This window comes from Nelusetta ayraudi, unplaced genomic scaffold (assembly GCF_046127955.1).
Source record: "Nelusetta ayraudi isolate G7.1 ecotype Tasmania unplaced genomic scaffold, CSIRO-AGI_Nayr_v1 ptg000033l, whole genome shotgun sequence".
In the NCBI taxonomy this organism is placed as follows: Eukaryota; Metazoa; Chordata; class Actinopteri; order Tetraodontiformes; family Monacanthidae; genus Nelusetta; species Nelusetta ayraudi.
The window spans coordinates 5106666-5112431 of NW_027466083.1; positions in this window are offsets into that span (position 1 = coordinate 5106666).

Below are 5766 nucleotides of genomic sequence, written 5' to 3' on the forward strand. Positions count from 1 at the left end.
CTCAGAGAGAAGCAGCTGCTGTACATCAAACAGTGTTACGAGTTTTTACCTTGACATCACCTGCAGGACTTCTTGTTATATCATGAAATGCTGTTTTAAAGACTGACTCGTCCTCCTGTGCAGCTGCTTATTGTTAAATAGCCACTGCAACACAGAAGGCACGGCAGGCCCCCCCCCACCCCCCAACTCTTGCAGAGTGGTGCGTTCAAGTCCTGAATTAAGCGAAGAAGAAGAAAAAAAATCAACCTTTGTTACACTCGTGCCTTTTTTCTTCTGGAAGGAGCCTTCAGGCGTTTACATCATGAGGACTTTTCAAAGTTTCAGAATAGAAACTGTGTCATTTTTATTGAATCGTTGAACCACAATACGGACGAACAGTGTTACTGCGAATGAACCCCTCTGCTGTGCGGGGTTGTGTGTTTTAATGGGTCTGCTGGGGAGAGAGTGAAGTGTTGTTTTGTTTATTTCAATCACACTGTCCTGACGGTTGGCTTTCAGATCACCTCTTTGTTACTGAGGTTCCTAAGGTGTGCAAACGGGCACGCGGCGATGAATACCTCGTATTAAAGTGTTGTTTTTTATGCAGACAGCACCGGTGTGGCGACTCTTTATTTACTTTTATTCCTACCACAACAAGGAGCAGCAGCAGGCTTTTAAATAAAACAAATGACTGCCTCAGCACAACATCTGACAATATTAACTCAGGTGCCCCTCCCCCGCACACCACCAACCTTAGACTGTTGGGATTGGCTGCTGTCACCCCTGAGTGCGGGAGAAACGGTGGCAGAAGACGGACGGATGGAGCAACACGTCCTTCCTAAATGAGCGCGGGAGACGACAACGTTGTCGGGGTTGAATAAAAATAGAATCCTTTGCTCAAAGGTTGCCATGGTTTCAATAACGGCTTCAATCTGCTCGTGACGTCGCAGGCGCTTCCGAGCTGAGATTTTCCTCCGCCGTGTGTGTGTGACTGGAAATAACATGCAGCAATCTCTCACTAGTCGAAAAGTCGACGGCATTCAAAAGACAGCGAGCACCACCTGCGACGTGAGGCGCCTTGCAGGGGGCCGTCAGTTCCTCGAACCAGGTGCTGCCTGTCAGAATCATGACTGGGGACTTTTCTAGTTGACACGAGCAGTGACCTCCGCTGACCAGACATCCGTCAAACGTGAGAGCGCAGACGCCAGGCAGGAATTCTTCAAACAGCCTCAACAGAAAATGTGATTTTCTTTCCTCTCCCTTCTAAATACCAAACGGTGGCCTTTTCACACAGAGTTAGACCCCGGACAAAAATTTGAGGGTGATGCCAGTTGACAGCAGCTTTGACATTTCAGCAAACTAACAAACACATTTTTGTGCACAGCTTGTGCAACGCAAAAAGAAATATCTCCAGTTTTTAGGGAGACACTCACAGTACAATGTGATTAAAAAAAAAAAAATCATTTGGGATTGCAGTAAAATGAAATAATTTTACATCATATCAGCTTGAGCTTTTTCCATGCAGACACAGTTTGAGACTGAACTCCCTCATTTCCAGATTTTCTAAAACAAAAACAAAATAGCAGTCTGTTTAAAGGTAAAAAAACAAAACAAAAAAACTCTGACTCTCACAGCTTTCACCAGCAAGCCCTAACCCTAACCCTAACCCTAACCCTATGTATCCCAGACTGCTCGGAGGATTGGAGGACTCACCGTGGGTGTTTCGGCACTGTGTGTTTGAACCTTTACACACTCTTTTCGACCTTGCCTGAAAGCTTTGACAAGCGCGGTAAAGATGGTGTTTCCCGCACAGCTCAGATAAATCAGTCAAAGACTGTTTGCAGAGGGTTTGGAGACTCCTTCAAAGTTCTCTTTTGGAATTTAGCTGACCCTCCGTTGAAGTCATTGCTTAAGAGGTACTTGCCATGTTTATAGTGGTAGGGTTATAACCACCATAATGGGAAGTCAAAGTGGCAGCTGAACATGTGTTGGTTGAAGTTTTGGACCAACGCGGTACTCGCTCTGGCTTAGTTGGAGCAGATGATTTGACAACTGCTCAGAAAGGTAGTAACTTAGTTGCTTGGTATTGGTTGGATTATTTTGTTAAACTTTCATTTCGGTAAGCAGTGATGAATGGCTTTATGGCTTTACTTGATTTAAGAAATTAGCAGGAAATAATCTGTAAAATAGGTAAAAAAAATGCACAGATGCATAAACTGGGTCAAACTGATGAAAGAAAGAGAAATTTTACCTCAGGATGGTGAGGTCACGATCGAGTCCGTTCTGACTGCTAATGATTGAGGAGGATCGGGCCATCCATAATTTATCTGTACTGTTATGCATATTTTGGCAGATATTACAGAAGGATGCATTATGAATGGTTGTAAAGTAATATTTACGGTGGAACAGACCACTGACTTCCTGCGACAACAACACGAGATGTCGGTCGCAGATATTTTGAAAATTGTCCTATGACCAAATTTCAATGCCATCATTTGAACAACTGACAGATTTTCTTTTGCCTCAGTTTCATGTACATTCACACGATCTTAATGAGTGTCCTACAATAAGACCAACATGATTTTACAGTGACTTTCTAGAAGGGACTGAAACTTTTTTTCTGAACGGCGCTGCACTGAAATGTGTCACTGTTCTGTTTCTGGTGTTGGTATTTAAAATGACACAACAACAACAAAGTGTCAAAGTAAAAGACCAAGGATTCCCATTCCCCTCATATATTGCTGGTGACAATTATTCATTATTTTTCTTGAACCGAGGATCAAGTCTCTCACAAATTACACGCAGATGAAGTTCATATAGAAAACAATATTTTATTGCATAAACATATATAGATGTATATATATATATATATATATATATATATGTATATATATATATATATATATATATATATATATGTATGTATGTATATATATATATATATATATATATATATATATATATATATGTATGTATATATATATATATATATATATATATATATATATATATATATATATATATATATATATATATAATTTCTATATTTTATATTAACTGATTAAACTTGTTATTTGCATTTTTTTAAATACCCATTCAGTTGGTGACTATTGCTGTTTTTGTTCTCCTGTTCTAAGCAGCATGCCAGAGGTTTTGGAACACACATCAGTATTTTTCCTCTTTAATTATTAATTCATCAATTAATTTATTTATTTATTTGTCAAATCTCTACTCAGTCTGAAAGGTAAAAACATGATCCAGTAGAAACAAATCTCAAAAAGCAAGTTTCTGGAAAAGACAAAACAAAACACGAAAGTGGATGAGCCGACGGCGGCAACAGGTGGTGAAGGGGTGCGAGGGGTGTGTCGATGCAGCCGAGTGTCAGTGTGAAACTCGGTGGTGGGGTGTGTGTAGTGTACGTTACAGGATGGTGCGCCAGTGGGTGGGTTAAGCACGCTTTTATAACGGAGCGGCTTGTTCATTTCGAGCCGTCCACGTCGACGCCAGCAGACGACAATGAAGATTACGATGAAGACGATGATGATGATGATGATGTGACCTTGTATTTGCATATTTATGAAAATGCCCTCTCCTGCGCGCCGATTTGATTAATAGCTGGTAGAAACTGGGGAGGGGGAGAAGGAAAATGGCCTCTGCAGTGTATAAACTGCATTGTCAAATATGTGAGAGTAGTACACACATATACATACATACCTACACTTAAAACCAAGGCTGTGGCACCACAGAGAAAGAGTCTAAAGGACTTCCCTGTCCTTTAGACACACGGAAAACCAAAAGGACGACATGACATGCATACTGATTTACAGTATAATACATTTTGATGTCATATTTGATTTTACAAAGCAACCACCCCACTCCACCCCACCCCACACACACTTAAACAAAACCCACCCCTCTGTACAGTTTTTCTTACCCATGGTCAGACATACATGTATACGTTGTAAATATCTATCTTTACTTTCAAAAGACAAGAGAACATTTTTTGCGCCAAATTATTATTCCCAAAGAATCTGTTTCTCATTGTGTTCAGGGGAAGCTTAAAGGTCCCACACTGTGTCAGCACCAGAGAAGCCTTGAGCGATGCCAATGTAGTGATAATAAGGTCTTATTATCTGATGTTTACCCCTCTGTTTACAGCCTCCTGGATCAATCCTCAGTCTTAGCTTCCTGCTACTGACACTGGTGCATTGTTGGACCTTCCATATTTATGCCTGCTGATAAAAACAAGGCTGCCTCAGGATTATAACTTTGTGACATCACAAAGGGCTGATTCTCACATTTCAGGTCAACCAACACGGTCTGAATAGTGGAGCCAGCAAAGGACGTAAAAGATGGGGTTCCCTGGGGTTCTGGTGATAGAGACACATTAGTGCTGGAGAAGGTGAGACTCTCATATCATCCTTTTAGAGTCAGGCTGACGTTGTCAACAGTGGGGTGATTATTGGTTGAAATACTTTCTAAAATATGCTACTATAATTAGGACATTCATTAATATGGGCAAAATTCTTGAGAATAAATATAAGTTAATAACAGTATAAATATAATATTATTTGGGGATTTACAGTTCAGCCTTAACACATTTGGAGCACAGTTATGACACAACTTTACAGACATCTTTATTGCCTGGCCCTGGACACAACATAAATTGGGCTCTTCAACTATGGCTCCAATATAAAAGTAGAGGAGCGTGATTGTGAACTCCTGCAAGGTTCCTTCTTCACTTCTAACTCTCCTTCCTACAACGTTAAAAAAAAGAAAGAAAAAAAAAGCAACCCTCAGTGCTGGCAGTTCCGGACCATAAAACATATCCATAACCTTGGGAAACTATCTACAGGTACAGCAAAAATGACCCTCCGCTCTGGACCCTGGTCCTGAGATGTACTACCACTGTTGCAACAACGCATCTTGGGTTGTAGGAGAGAAAAAAAACAATACACACAAACAAAGTGGCGAGTTGCTCCCCTTGTGATGCAGGCTGCAGCTTGAAAAGTCTGCAGTGTTGTTTGTCATGCCATGTAAACATGGCTGTTCAGGTGCTGCAGCTGCAGTTCTCCTGTTCACCACTGGGATGCAACCCTTTCCAAGAAAACAGCTGTGGCAACAGTGTTGTGTACCCCTGATTTGATCTCACTAGTTTCTACCCTTTTATACATCCAGCTGTTAGGAGGTGCGTCACCGATGCTATGCAGTCGTGTATATACAGTGAGTTTTCTCGGTGGGGAGTCACTGGTGCGATGGCTGCGACGGCAGTGCACATACGGGGGCGTGGTGGTTTCTGTGTGGTTGCTATTTACCACGCCGGGGCAGTGTGTCAGTGCGTTTAATTTCCCCCAACAAGCTATAAAAATATCATAACCGCTCTCATGATGGTCGCAAGGTCCATCGAAACTCTATTTACAACGTTGGTGATTGGATGTCGTCCAGGCTTCTCCGGAGACACATCAACCAACCAACCAACCCACCAAACGACCAATTGGTGCTAAGTAGGAGAAGGGAGAAGAGGGAAAGGGGGAGTTGTGATTCACAGGTGGTCCCTCGCTGAGAACTGAATTGTGCTCAATTTCAGATACCCATGGAGCGAGCAGCGGGCAGGAGCCCTGGACGTCGACGTCTGGAGGCAGATGGAATGTTGACAAGTGGCTGCGTGACGCTGCAAGAGACGTCACTGTACATTTAAATACCGGTGGCCACATTTGCTCACGGTCACCGTCTACTCTCCAGGTTGTCCAGAACAACCTGCTGTTGTTGTTTTTTTGTTTGTGTTTG